General features: G+C 34.2%; 1 protein-coding gene across 2 annotated transcripts in view; it reads right to left on the bottom strand.

Moving 5' to 3' along the window:
• The window catches only part of LOC100164469 (lachesin-like), a 235666-nt gene that overhangs the window by 187747 nt on the left and 31321 nt on the right, over positions 1 to 16598 (bottom strand). The window contains exon 1 of one of the 2 annotated variants that reach the window (XM_008187244.3): positions 11613 to 12150. The exons of the other annotated variant lie outside the window; for it this stretch is intronic. The gene's annotated coding sequence lies outside the window, so the exon portion shown is untranslated. Of the gene's footprint in view, positions 1 to 11612; positions 12151 to 16598 lie in introns of those variants that run through there. 2 annotated transcript variants of the gene reach the window in all.

Raw genomic sequence — 16598 nt, 5'->3', positions numbered from 1 at the left:
AATAGGTAGGGAATGCGCGGATTCGACTGTCCGTGATTTGGTCGGGTTACTTCTCTCGTGGCATGGAGTATGGAATACTTGATCACCGCCAAGGCATTGCGTACGTGAATGGTAAACAATTTATGATAATTTGTACAACTTTTTGTCAATCATACCAATTGACCCGATAACGTGATAAGACTTTTGAAAACTGTTTTGAATTCGTTAACATGTCTACTTGAGATCGATCAGGCCACATTTTAAGATATTTAATTTAATTTTCGAATAATCAAGTATTCAAACAAAATGTATAGGAGCTCAGGAACGAAATGTTAAAAAAGTGGCCTGATCGATCTCAAATAGACATATTAACGAATTCAAATCAGTTTTCAGAAGTCTTATCGTTTTATCAGGTTTACCTGTATGATTGACAAAAGATTGGTACATTTTGGTTGAAATAATTGTCCATTTGCCATCTCATTAATAGGGATAGGTACGCCATTTAATTATTGAGAAGATCACTTATTCGAGACTATATATTTTTCGATAACCAATATATGAACACTATAATGATCACAGGGTAAATGTTCACCACTTATCCAGGCCAAGAAATCGGATAATTGGGAGGTTTCCGTGGAACATAATATTATGTCAGATTAACCAGCGATGTTCGTTCGACAAATTATCATTTTAAAATTCACAAAAACAATACGAAGAACTCATTAATAACATATAATAATATTGTCACTGTTGTGATATTATTTATGTGCGCTTCATTCAATCCGTTGTAGATGGTTGTAACGACGTCTCAAACATCCCTAACGCTACATAGCTATTATTAAATATTGATATTCTATAAATACATGTTTATACGCGTTAATGTACGTACAATATATAATATTACGGATGAACGGCTTTAGTCGAGTGCCGTTAAACTGTCTGAAAATCGATTTCGTACGACTGCTGTTCGCTCGTCTCTCCGCAAGTCTCTCATCGGTCTCACTTGACGCGGTGGATGACATTTTTCAACACTCGATAGTCGTATCCCGCCGACTGCCGAGAGATATACCACAGAGTTTATGTTATTAAGCGATGTACATTTTTTTTTTCCTGTACGTCATTAAATCGTCCGGAGGAGTGGTATATTTTTATCTTATCGGCGAGAAGGAGAGGCGAGAATCGGACACTTATATTATGGGACGGCAAATGGCCGCGATATTAATTTTAAACCCTTATCTCTCGAAAGTACTCTCTTTCCACGGCGTAGAACGAAAATCCAAAGCAAACCGCAATAAGTCGAAAAGGTATATAAACCACCGGAAAAGGCTGCACTATCGAAAATGTTGAATCGTCATCGAAAAAGTATCGATTACGGGGGTGATAAACTTTAGACGACCGCTTTTATTCTCGTATTATTTGTGCTAGAGCAAATGATCTTTTTTTTCGTATCGGTTGTTAGCCGACGAGTAGATGTATAGTAGGGCTGCGAGAAGAACAAATATGCCACGGGGTCGGAAAGTGATCGAGGTGCAAAGGCGAGAGAAAAGTTTTCGGTTTTATACATACGCGTGTTGTAGGACGTGGTGCATGTATAATATATCACAAACGCACACGACGAGTAAATCTGATCAACGCACTATGGGCGGCGGAGTATTGTTGGGTTTTCGGTCAAACAAGGCGTAAAAACGGGTGGAAAACCTGCGGGGGCGAAGGGTTGGGACGAAGCATGTGAGAGTGGAGTTTTTAGAGTGATAAATTTTTAGTCATTCCTTGTGCGAGCAGTGGGCGGACCCTGCAGTGGCGGTACCCGCGAACTGCTACTACAGGCGATGACTACAACAACGACGGCAGTGGCAGTTGCGGAGCTGACAGCGCGTTTTATTGGGCGATTAATGACGCTAATTCCAGGTACGGAGTGGCAGCCTCCCGAAAGCTGATTTTCCGAGCCGCGTCCTTCTCCTTAAAAACTGCGCGTCTCCTCCCCTCCGCGCAGCCACCCCTTCTCGTTTTTAGAGATGAAATTCGAGATTTACACAGCACTCGGCTAAGTCCGAGACGATAAATCGACGTCCTCCGTCGTTCCTACACAGCTTTCACCTTACGGCGGCGACGATGCCATCCCCTTTCTCTGCAACCCTTTCCACTCACCGCCTTTGCGTATTCTTCTTATTGTGTACACACACACACACACACACACCCCACCTATAACATCAGTGTAACGTTTAAGAATGACACACACACACACACACACAGGCACATGTTTACGTACTCATGCGTGTTAGTACGCACTGTGGACTTTTGTCACTTTTGTTACGCCCTGTGATTTTTTTTTTTGTTCGGCGGCGTATATATATATATATATATATTGTGCGTGTGTGTTGCTATTTGTGTTCGTCGAGGACCACACGAAAAGTTCGCCGCTTTGACGGTGAAAAAACTCGATGCGCCGTGACAATCTGAACAACAGTCATCCGAAAAGAAAAAAAATCTGACGACAAATCTAATCGTATCTTAAGGAACGTGTAAAATAAACCTACCGATTTTCGTAAGACGTTATCTGAACTCATATTATTGAAAAAAAAAAGAGATAAACCGTACCTAAAAATTGTAAGAACGGTTTTTTTTTATTTATTTGTATAAATGCTTTCAAAGTCCTGCTTACATATTGCGTGATTTTTTTTATCAATATACAAGTTTTGTGTTTAAACGTGTCCTTTATTGTTTTTATTTTTAGAACGTTAATAGTCTCATTGTCTTCGGGTCTAAGAAGATAATACGCACCAACCCACATATAAATAGTCTATAAAAATATCGATCTATATTACGTGCAAATTGTCCCGGTTTTTTTTTTCATTACACCATATCATAACAAGAATAAATATAATACAACGTAAAATAACTTTGTGTGATCTATTTTCAGAAAATGAAATTGAAAAAAAAAATGTAATTTATATTATTTGATAAAATATTAAAATACTTTTTTAATGTAAACCTTTACGTTAGCTTATAGGTCATCATAACTTTTTTGGCAGATGCTTAAAAAATATAATGTAATTTTAATCTTGTGATAAGAATAGTGACTGTCAAGAAAATGATCCATCGGATATATACATGCCATAACATGTGTGAAACTTAGTATCAAAGTAAGACACCCTTATTATATGTGTTAAATATAGATTACGAAATATTATATACATTATGAGTAGTAAAACGAATGTCGAAATACCAAAAACACGAGAATTTAACTGATCAATATTCAGTCGATATTGAAAACTTTCTATAATCTAATAGCCATAATTTCATCATCAGGGAAGTATAATAGCATTACCGAGCTAATCAATAGAATGTAAAAATATTGTAAGTTAAAAATTCATTCATAATATTAATCGAAAAATAATCTTAAAATGCAAAAATATTGTAACTATGTATAGTAACTTTTCTAGTAACCAGCTCGTCGTTTTTTTTTTTTATAAATTGAATATTTAAGTTCTAAGGTCTTTATATAAAAAAAACCTACAGTGATTAAATACTTTCAAAATATAATATGTTGTTTATCTAGGTATTTGCGCTATTAAATGAAATAATAGACAATATTTACGGTTACACGATGATTTATTTTTACGTAAGACACTTATTGTTTATTATACAACTTAAGGTTTTAAAAAATTTTTTAATAGTCTTTTGTTGTAAGGGTATACAATTTTTGATAAAATATATATTTTTTCAATAAGATCTATAATTTATTTGAGTTCAACTACCTACCTAATTATCGATAGCAGGATATTTTTTTTAATTTCTGTGTTCTGATCAATTATTTTGTTCATGTTTACATTAAATACTTAAATTTGAAATATTGTAGCGACTTGTTTATGAATAACTTTTTTTGAATAATAATTGTTATTGCTTTAAATTATATTTGAAATATAACACTAATAACACAAAATTACAATGCTGAAGTTATTACATATTATTCAAAAATTACAGCTTTAAATTGATTGTGAAATTTAATAATAATGTTATTATTATTTTGTAGAGTAACCACTGCAGTTTTAAAATGTTGAACTATTTATTTTATTATATGATTAAAGTAATGTCTAGAAGAATTTGGTTTAATAGAAAAAAAGGTTTCTATCTCTGGATAGTTGAGTATACCAGAACAAGACAACTGTATGTGGCATCTTCAAAAGGGGTCTTGGTTTTAGACCCTCTTCATAGAATGCCGAAGACAGATATTTTTCCCTCTTTCCTGTTATCGTTGTTATATTCCTTCATATACGACGAGCCAAAAATATTTGAGATACTTGAGTTTTAATAAACCAACAGACATATTATTATATACCTAATATGATGTGCCGAAATAATTCAATGAAGTACAGTACTTACCGACATTTTGTTTTCATTAAACAATAATTGGTACAATATAATAATATTATCGTGTCAAGATAATCCTATATAATTTATTAACTATATTTATTTGATCCCCTGATTGTAAGTTAATAATTTAACATTTTACTGTTACAACCGGAGTTACAACTGTTGGAATACAATGTATATTATATTAATACACGTATGTCATTATTGCACTAGTTCTTGTTGTTTAAAAAACGGTTTAATAGTCCGACACTGTGTCATAAATAGAAAAAAATCGTTTAAAGTTTTGTGAAACTTTAATCATCGACCAATAGTATTGGTGAAATAGACACCTGTGTTCATTTCATATCATAAGATCCGATCGGTATGCGGACCGGATTCGGTAAGGAAACGTATAACATTTATTGGTGGTTACCTATTCAATAATATAATTTTGTACAGAATCCATGATGACAGTAGTAAAATAATTCTACTCCTACCGTCTACTCCTATCGTTGCCCACACGTGGTGGCTTACGGACGTATCACACAATAATCTCCGTGATTGAACGCCAAAAAAAGCCGACGGTCGGTGTGGTGATATTGTAAAAAATCGATTCGCGTATTCATAAAATATTATCAGTAGGTATATAAAGTACATAAAATCATAATCTCCGGACCTCGTCCGACATCAAGATATTGCAATCGCAAGTATCGCCGGAGTGGACAGACACTTTTACTTCGCATTCCTTTCCAATAAGCAAAGAACATCCACCAATATAAAATACATCTCAAACAGGCATCACAATAAAACGCATATTCGAGAAATGTGAAACCACAAGCACAATTCTTAATCTCCCACGCGACATCAAAGGCTGCCTCGATGAAGAACAAACTTCAAAAACCATCAAGTGCATCTCAAAAATGCAACGTAACTAACAAATTTTAGCTTAATCAATATTCAATTTTTAAATGAAAAAAAATAAAACCATAAGTGCAATTAATATCGTTGAAGAAAATTAGTCAAATGTCCGCAGTCCACCACGGTTCGAGAATATTGCATCAGCTGTTGTTTCATACGCACCACCCGTCGTTTATTCGGCATCAGATAGTCGTATGCGTCTCATATTATGTATTTATTTTTCGATTTTTTCCTGCCTCTTGATTGCGATTCAAGTTTCTAGAAGGTTAGCGAGACGGGTCCATTGACATCGAACGTGTACAATGCTAAATAATAACAATAATAGGAGAGAGAGAGAGAGAGATAGTGAAATAACCAGACATCCGATGTAGGACCATCATATAAAATCAACCGTTCTATTCACGCGAGCGTTTGATTTAACTTATTCATTGACACACAAGTGATGAAGTCGTCTATACATATATATAATATCGGCATATAGGTGCGCACAGACACAACCACACATTACATGTCGTATATGTGAGAATATGGTGCGCCCCCCCCCCCCCACGTACAAGGCTTAAATACGCGTTTGATCTGCGTGAATACGATTAGTTTAGCGTTGCTCGAAATGTGAATAGTATATATAAAGATCACACGGTGTCGTTGGGCGCGCAAACTGCAAAGTCACGTTTATAGCGTCACCATCGGGAGACGACGCGCGCAATAAAAGTTTATCTCGAGAGAGAGTCCCCTCCGAGGACGCCACGCCGGTGCTTCTTCCGCGAATTGTGACCAGGCAACTGTGAAATAATTCAATTACGACCCCGAAACGTGCCAGTGTATATGTAGTGGGTGGGTGTGTGCGTGTGCGTGTTAGTTGCATCAGAGACAAAGAGGCAAACAGACGTCGGGCGAGTGACAGAGACGCAGTGGTTAAAGCGAACGAGGAACGAAAAAACGACTCTGCGTGTTTTTGCGACAAAAATATACTTAGGTATAGTTTTTTTTTTTTTTATGGGCTACGAAAATTATGCAAATCGTTCTAGTGTAACGTTAATCAAACATTTGCTTTTAACTCATCCACTGTTGTGATAATTATTGAAACGGAAAATCTAAAGCTTATAATAAATTTCGTTTCCCGAGACTTTTTCACATAAGCAAATAGGTGGGTAGTCAAGAGACACATCATCGAAGCTGCGCACACTGCCTATGTACGTTATATGGGTATAGTCGTACGGCTGTACCGATTTTTTGTTCGTCGTGTTATTATTACCATGAAATTGACTTTGAGTGGTTGTTTTTCGACATCATAAAACAAACTCATTTGAGTGTACAGAATAAAATGAACTGATTTCCAGTATAAACTCGTAAAACAGAGAACCAAATACTCTCGCATTGGGTAGTCTACAACAATAACTACAGTGCTTTATTTCTTAAATTTTAAACTTTTTAAATGACTAACCTCGAAAACATTAAACAACAGTATCGATTTACAAAGGAAAAAAAATTGTTTTTAGCTATCACAAAATAATAAAACATTAAATTTCAATATAACTACACCACTTGAATATAATATAATATTTAAAATTATTCCTAGGTACCTATTTTATTTTATCATTGTATTATAGAAAGTAAAATATACGGTTATCTATATGAATAAAACACTCTAGACCAGTACCTAATTGACAAAACTTCAACATGGAGACTACTCAATATCAATTTATCGTTTGTCAATTAAACTGGTGGTAAAAGAAGGACTTTAATAATATTATTTATTATTTAGTATTTACTGTTGCAATAAACTATTGTTTTTGAAATGTCCATATCAAAAGGAATTAACTAAGTTTTCAATCGCCTCAACGTGCCATCGAAATCGCCCGATCTAACCACCACTGACTTGAGCTTAGGGTATTCGAAGATGAAATGGTGACTACATTATAGTTTTTTCCTACATAAATTCAGAAAGCACGATCTTATATGTAAATATCAAAGACATTTCTTAGTGAAGTATTTTCGTTTAAAATCGTTACGAATAATCTTGCACTGTCAAAGTGAAAAAGTAAACCCATGTGTGGTACACTGGTCGTAACTATAGGTTGTTGCAATATTAAAGTAATATAAACGGAATCAACAGACAAAAATAATCAAATGAAAAACTTTAATAATAATTCGTATTTTGCAAGTGTACACTGCAGTACATAATATTATGTATAAATATAATTTACGAGTACACAGTCTTTAGGCATGTGTGATGTGCATTTGATGTGCACGAAAACTGTGCCTGAAGTAGGTACACAACACAGTAACACACGCACAAAAAAAAAACCTTAAATATATCTGCTGTCGTTCGACTATTCGCGTGAATAAATCTCTGCGGTTTTTGTATATTATATATATATGATATTTATAAAATGTGTGTGTTGGTGTGTGTTATTTTATTTTTTTTTATCATTCACGCCGTTAATTTTCAATTTGTTGGTCACGGGACTGATTACTGTAATAGTAATATTATTCCTCCGCAGGACCGACACCGTAATTCGTTGGTGAATTGCATTTCGACAGCGATAAAATTATCACACTCGCTCAGGTCTTGACCCCGGCCCCTATTTTTGCCGAAAAGCACGGCGACGAAGGTGTTTGTGAAAAATGTGATTATACGTTATGAAAACATAAAAAAAAAAAACACATAAAAATAATGAATGGAAACGAAATAATGTACAGAGAAAAAACGATTATACACAGAAGAAAAAAAAAACTTGTCACATAACTCTGCAGTTCGTGGGAGGTGGCGTGACGAGGTGGAGTGGAGGAGCCCCGGACCGACATCAAACACTTGCACATTAAAAACAAGTATTATACACATTACACACTATTTTATTATTATTATATATATTATTTTTATTTTTTATTTTCACTCGCCCTACACACTTTCCACGCCGTCGGTCCCGTGAAGGATTTATGCTCACGCGACCATTCAATTTGGTAACAGGCCTCTGCAGAGCGCCTGCACCCCCTCCCCCTCAGCAATACCCCGTATATCTAGAGATATTTTTCACCCTCTCCGGCTGGTCGTTTCACGTAAATTATTATGTACATATACCCACCACACCTACAACTGGCCTCTCTCGTTAGTTACGCGTTTACGACCGCAGTTATGAATATTATTTAACCGAATCGTTTAACACGCGCGCGAGTATATTATTATAATATTACGGACCTGTTGTAGGTCATCACGGCCGCCACTGACGGCGTAAGCGCAGGTGAATAATTGTGCTACCGACGCCACTGGCCGCGAAAGAAGAAAAATCAGAGCTTGTGCAGTTTATACAAAAATCACTTTTTTTGGAAAAATAATAGGCATTTATTCTGGTCGGTATGTATTGTAATGTTCGAGTTATATAAATAATAATAATATAACGGTTTGTGTTTTGGAAAAAAAACAATTATTATTAAAAAAAATATTTTACTTACTAAATAATAATATATTCATTATTTGAAAAACAATTTATATTTTATATTTAAATTTGGTGCTGTAGTGCGTTTTCTGATATTATTATTCTTAATTCACATTCGAATAACATGTTGTCGGAATACACTGATATTGATGTATTTTGCGCGTGCAAGGATGAATATTATAGGTGAAAAATATGTTTATTTTTTGTAATTTTTATAGAATTTAATATTAGATATTTCTGATGAACGCGGACCTCAGAGAATAATATGCACCACGAGTGGACATAGAGTCTACAGTTATTATTGAGGTCTATTTATCTACGGATTAACGATTTATCTACGGCAGCCCGAAACCTCTATTCGAGACCGATTCTATCGATACGCCTTCCGACGACTACGATATAATGTGGGAACGCGCTCAATACTAGTATTATAACAGTACCTACGAGGAGTAAATAAAATACAAAAAAATTCTAAAAAAAAAAATTCAAATTCTCAATACATGCCTACCGTGCGTGCGAACACGTAACGGATTTAAAGAACCACTGTCTATATACGCCTCTTGACCTAAGTCTACATTATTTTATATATTATTATTATTATTATTATACGACATACGTCACGTTAACATTACGTGTGAGAATTATTTAAATGCATCGTTGTCGTTGCACCCGACGAGAGAGCAATCGCCGCCATAACGTATTCAACTAGCGTCCATTATTATGCACTACCTTTGCAAGCGCCAGACGGACGGCGATTGTTGTGCGTATAGGTTAAGCATTGGGTGCGACGGTGAGTTGGTCATATGACGAGCAGAGGGGTTGTCGGTGGATAAAAATAAAATCGGTACGATTGTGTTCTTTCGCTTGCACGCGACTGCGGAGGGAAGAGGGGGTAAATTATATCGATGAATTTTAATATTTTTTTTTACATCTATCCGATGGCGCGTCGTTCCGAGGAAAAAGCTATAAAATTTTCCGCGAAAGCGATACGCCCATTTTCCCGTTACTCGTGACGTTTGACGCTTTTCGCGAGCGTTAATGATAAAAAACTGCTGCACGACGGACGAAGTGTAGTTATTATATTATGTAGTATCGAATTCATTGAATACAATTCGAATATTATTTTTTTTGTAAACATAATTATAGTGTTATCGATATTCCACAAAACCTTTATTGGAATAAATAACTAGAGTAGCCATTTAAACAATTCATCCGCACGTCAATCGCATAATATTAAAATTTCTATTATACACTTTTGCATTATGTCATTATTATACCTATACAATATATTATTCACGAGCACAACAGTATACAAAACATGTTATGCGGCGCTAGAACGTGTAAGAGTGTATTCGTTTTATTAATCGAAATTTTATCTTCTGAATCCACTGAGGTGCGAAATTGAGAGAAAAAAAAACACTAAATAATTAACTCTTGAATTCGATTAGTCGACGAGATTTGTGCTTCGCGAAAAACAATTCGGCGACTATGTGCATCTATATACATAATAGGTATAATGCGTCGTATATACCCATGATAGGTACCTGCACTAGTGCTTCATCACTCAACGCCCAATGAATTAGATGTATATGTAGTATGTATACACGTGGGTGGGGGTGGGTGGAGGTTGTTTCGGAGGGTTTTTTTTTTTTGCTACTCGGATATCGTGCCAGGCAATCGAATTTGACGCCCCAGTAAGCAAACTATACTATTATTACTACTACTTCTATACGCCATAGTTCCTGTTGAACCTCTTTCGACTTTTTGCTTTACTGCAGAAGAAACACGAAATCGAAAACGCGCACCGAGTAAATTGATGTATCGACAGCGAAATTGAATTGGACGAGACGTAGTGTAGTGCTCTGGTGGAGGGTGTGAAGGGGGGAAAAAAACTAAACAAAATACATAGATTTTTACAAACGATTTACCTTTTGATGTCGTTTAAACCGTAGTCGCGGCCGGTCGGTGTTGTACGTGACGGCGTTCTCTTTGTTTATATATTGTTCGAAGAAAACCAAACACAAAACTTTATTATTTATACTGCCGGCACACGTATTATAGAACGATATCCGAAGTATGTTCGTGCGAAATCGTCGTCACCAAATGTTTGATCTCCAAATATTATACGACCCGTGTTGTAGTTGTATACTGTTAAGTAAAAGATAAATCCGTCGAGTTCGTTCGACGCCATGAAAAGTATAACTAAAACGTGTTTCGTTAACATCGAGAGTAGCGTTTAGTAATTCAAAAAATGTAATTAACTATCTTTTATAATAATCGTCTTGACTAGTCGTTGTATTCGGAAGACATTGTAAAAACATACTTTGAAGAAAAAATGTCAACAATTCTGTCACACAAATACCATAATAATTAATTGAATCAAAATAATAATAATGTGAATTTTCCATGAATACGATTTCATGGAGGAAATAGGTAGCTACAGCCCGGTACAACAGCTATATAAATCCGATTATTATTTTCGGAGCTACCATAAATATCGTTAATTATTTTCTATGGGTGTAAAGAAGATAATGAATTTTCAAACGGTCGCCCTGAACAATTTCTAAAATTGGAGATACCCGGTTCTTGCACCGGACCCTTCATTTAATTGAATCAAAATAATATGTCTGTGCGTAAATTAAATAAGCTTTAAGACCAGAGTTCATCTACCGAGGTACGGGAAATAGAGGGAAAAGATGGAATAAGTAAAGTCTGATGTACTTGAAACGCGGTTCATTATTTGAGAAATATTCAGTATTGGTAGTTATTAAATTTAAATAATTTTAAGCACACAAAAAATACAGGTTTTTCATAATAATAACAATTAAAAAGTATAATTCAACATGCCGTGATAGGGGACAGTATGTTGATTAAAATAATTAATTATTTCCAAATTTTCCATTATATTATTTCTTAATTTCTTACCTGCTCAATGTGAAATAGGTGCAGTAGCAAGAGGCCAGCGTATGTGAGTGAAAAAAGGTTGAGCAACGCTGGTTTAGACCAAAGACCAGATGAAAACGATATTTAAATCGATGAATTCGACGGTGATAATGTAATTATTATTATTACAATAGTTTAATACTGTGTAACAAATCGTCCGAGTACAGATTTGTAACGGAGCAAACTATCAAATAACGGCCCTTGTCAGGGCCACCACATTTGACATCTACAATATAGCCATAGACCTACCGTGACCAAAAAATGAACGCCCGACCAATCAGAAATAGGCGACGCTTAAAGGCTGATTTCTAAATACATATTTTAAGTACAGACAAGAAAAGTATATCTATGAATAGAAGAGATGACACCGATTACGTAGATACCATTTTGACCTTTGTAAAACAAATTCCGGCTAAATTGCAAAAGAAACCGTGCCGACTGTAAACACACCAATCAGCATACAGGTTTACTAGTCGGTACGGCGACGGGTATATATGCGGGTGCACGCTCATACCATATCTTTTTTTTCGAAAAAAAAAAAAAAAAAATACCATATCATCGGTCATCTTCCACCATTCAACACAACACTACACATCAACACAGTAGCGAGTAGCGGGAAAGAGGAAGACAACGACCAGCAGTGATCAGAATCTTAAGCAGCGGAAGACAAGCGATGCAGCGGAGGCGAACCGAATAGCAGTAGATACCAACACAGGAGAATTATTGTTCCGGACGACTATAGCAGCATTCATATTTGGAAATACCAACCCGACGGAAAAAAGTAGTACAAGCGAATCAAGAAGCAGTATTCACACGACGGAGACGGGCCAAGAAGCTAATCTATATGGCAGTAGTGAGTGATTACCAGCGGTTCTCCTCCTCTATCGATAACAGTCTATTTACCATTGTGCTTACAAAAATGTCCTTTTCACAGGACAATTACCAATCCATATCCAGCGTGCCTGTCTAGGGGTTCGTCCCGAATCTCTCGACCTAACATCGACTTGTCCAAGCTCTTAATTAGCTAGTCAGATTTCATTCCCCATTATATTTATATAACCTACTATTGATTAACGTCCTTAATGTTGTTGAATTTAAATCACACCTCCGTAGGTAGGCCTGATACCGCCCGACACGGTCTACTTACTTAAGTCGGCCGTGCTGCCCGGATTAAACAAATCCCTAATAACTGTAAATAATTTATTTTAAAAACATTGTACAATAAACTTTATGATACCGTAAACAATATTCTTATTTAATAAAAAACAGTTTGTCGAGCATCGGCGCACTATTATTTCAGATTGTATGTATATCATTTATATTGACCAAGTTGCGACGATTATTGGGTGACACAACATATATTTGGTAACAATAATGTATTTTTTTTTTTTTTTATTAAGTTAAAAAGGGTGATTAGAACAACCCGTGTTCATGCAGTCATCCTATGTGAACTAGTGACTCCGGTCGGTGCTGGCTCTCAGAACACGTTCGGTGACCGAAGCCACCACCTTGCCACAATAATAATTTATAATATATTATTTATATTGGTCGTATTTCATTGATAGCCATCGGTTTGATACTGCAAACGAGAGCCACGTCAAGTATACAAATTCGCTTAGGTATAGCTGTGACGTTCGAGTGTGTTGTGTGTACATCCATTTCATGTGTGCTCATTTATAGAAGCTCCGAAGCAGCTGCTGTCGGTGGGTCGGACCGGGCACGAGACAGAAAATACGACGGACCGAATGCATTACACGATATTCTAGTCGATTTACCACGACACAGATTGTATCGTGACGTTTGTGATATTAATATTATACATCGTTCGTATAATAATAATATTATGATATAATAATAATATATAGTATCATATACAAAATGTCTGATTGCGAGGGCGCAACAATAATTTTTCGGCGCATCCACGCAAAGTAAACACGTCGATTCGTCACGTCACGCTTAGACACGAGAAACGCAGTACTCTCATAAATATTTAGGGACATGCGTGTAAGAGAGTTTTTGTATAGAAATGGATATATTATAAATTAGAGGTGGGTCGAACTCAAAAATATGGTGTCGAACCTTTTTAATAGTATGACGAACCGAACCACTGGGTGTGGTGTCGAATCAAACGATATGTTCGAACCGAACCCGTACCAAAAAAAAAAATCTTTAACACAGAACTGAATTCAAACCGAGCCTTTAAATTGAATTACGAATCAGACTTTTTAGTTTAATGTCAAACCAAAATAAAAAATTGTAGGTATAACAGGTTCGTTCGCAACGTATGAAGTGTCCAATTTTTTTTTTGAGTTCGGATTAATTATTGAAGTTTAAAGTTTTTGTTCGAGTTCGGATTGGTTTGGTTTTTTTAAAACTAGGTTTGTCTTTCAAACTCAAACCAGATGTTTGGTTTGACTTTTTGAACTTCAAACAATTTGGTCTACCTCTAATAAAAACTAATCAGTATAAACGCACGGAAATGATGAGCAGTGTGGTTTGATGCTTTAAAAAAACCGTCATATTTGCCATTTTAGATTGTTTGTAACGAAAGAAATTACTGTTTTACATTTTCAAAGACAATTTGATTCTCTTGAGAAATTTGTTTATATTTGAAATTGTAGATATTTTTAATTTTATTTTTCACATCTCTCATAAGCAACTACAAAATATTGAATTTACATAGTCTCAATGGTCGTTATAATAGTGTTTGAAGTTAAAAGTGTATGAATACACATTACAACTTGGATATTCATTCAAGCGTGAAATAACGATTTTTCCTCAAATGATTTTAGTTATTTCGTTTTCATTCAAAAAATTATTAATTTTAGAAACTTGAATGATTTCTCTAATATTAAGTTATTTCGTGTTATATAATATAACACAATTCAATTTTCAAAATGTATTAATTTGACTAATTTTAAGCTATACTACGAATCTATTCACAGTAGTGGACTAATTAGTATTGAGTATTGACTTATATTTTATATTCGATAATTTTGGTGAGAGCTATTCCAATTTACCGAATTAAAAATTTACTCGAAATATTATAATATTAATGTAATAACGTAACATAAACTTTCATTAGATTTAAAATCTGATCCACACAATTTTTCCTTCACTGTCGGAATCGTTGTTCAACGGTACAATGCGGTTTTCCATTGGAATAGATCATAATACATCCATTAAAACACCTAATTCTTTGACGAGGGACACTTAAATCTATTTTACAGAAGAAAAACTTCACTGGTTTTTGGTAATGTAACGATAAAGTTATGAATCATATTATAATATTATATTATATTATCATATCATAATACCGTACAAAGGTAATATATATTGCTTTTATGAGCTTAAAAATAAATTAAGTAAAAACAAAGAATACACGCATTTTCAGTTATAAACCCGTAACCGAATATAATTTGTAGAACGCATCATAGGAGCTCGATCGGTTTTCAAATATTAAAATACTTTGATTGATTTTAATATAGGTAGTCAAAATTAATATAATATCTCCATTGTATTATTATATTGTTTGGGAAATAAAATACTCACATGCCCATTCGAAGTAGCTGGTATTTTTCACGTTTTACATTTTTTAAAATACGCATGTTTTAACAAAACCATAAACTCGAATGTGCAAATGAAAAAAACAAACGCTTAAATAATGAGCAAAAATGACTATTACTGTGATTATACTATTGCGTGTATGAGTGGAACAATATACATTTTGAATTCATTAAGACCGAGGTGGCACCGATGATAATAGGAGACCAACAGAATAACATGACCTCCTATCGGCGTTAGGTATAAACCAGGTATATATTATAATAAATTAATGTGACGTTATAATTCATTTTTCTGCAAAACCAATAATAATATCACGATAATAATATATTCTTAAAATAGTATTAAAAATGCGTTTTAATGATCTTCCCTTACGATTGTATAATATTATAATTTATGAAGGTTCAATTATGTGGTCGGTTTGAAGGATATTATAATAATAAGTAATATTCACATTATTTATTACATTAAATATTAATGGATATATTAAACGTAAACGTGTGCAATATATCATTAATTGATCCATATGGCGATATCATATCATACATATTTTATACTATTAAATTCGAATTTTCAGTAATATTTAGTAAATACGTGATTTATAATATAAAATTTTCAGCTACAAGTGAATATAACTACTTACCTAGTTATTATTTCTTGTCGGTATTGTGGCCGTGTTTTTAATTAAATTTTTCAATGGAGTTTAATAAATTTATTTTTGATCTTTTTATGTTTCTCAAGATTTTCAATTTTAAGTTTTTGTATAAAAATTTATTTTGCAATGAACAATATTAATAAAAATTGTATTATGCTGCAGCAGCTGTATCATTAGTAATTGGGCAATGAGTGGACAATATTATACTAATGTTACTGCCCTGCGTTTGTCTTTATTTGGCACGGTCAGTACATATATCGCCAATTAAACTAAATACTAAAAAAAAATTGGTCAAGTTGGTAACCGCTCTGCTTGCAGGTAACCTACTTCGTCTTTGAGGAGGAAGTCACTGGAATGTATAATGTGTTAAATTGGAATCCAATGATGAATTATTGAATTTTAAAAACGATTATGATGGAAAACAGTCTGTCAGCCTATGATATAATATTATTTTCCAAGTTATATATTTTGTATTGTTATTAAAAGAAACTGCTTTTTTTTGAAATTATATTTTATAAATTGTAAAATTCGAAAAATTGTATACCCCCCCCCCCGCATGACGTCTTAATATAAATATTTGTTTACTATAAACGATCACGACTACCTTAAACCTATAATATTTTTATTATTTCACAATAATAAGTGTAACCTAATACTTTATATTTTTGATAGGAATAATATATAAATTAAACCTGTGAAAGCAACGCCGAAACTAGAAAATGTTTGTATGCATAATTTGCTGAAAACGA

This window comes from Acyrthosiphon pisum, chromosome A3 (genome assembly GCF_005508785.2).
Source record: "Acyrthosiphon pisum isolate AL4f chromosome A3, pea_aphid_22Mar2018_4r6ur, whole genome shotgun sequence".
Classification (NCBI taxonomy): Eukaryota; Metazoa; Arthropoda; class Insecta; order Hemiptera; family Aphididae; genus Acyrthosiphon; species Acyrthosiphon pisum.
The sequence above is the reverse complement of the archived record's forward strand: the minus strand, read 5'-3'. Positions and strand labels throughout refer to the sequence as shown.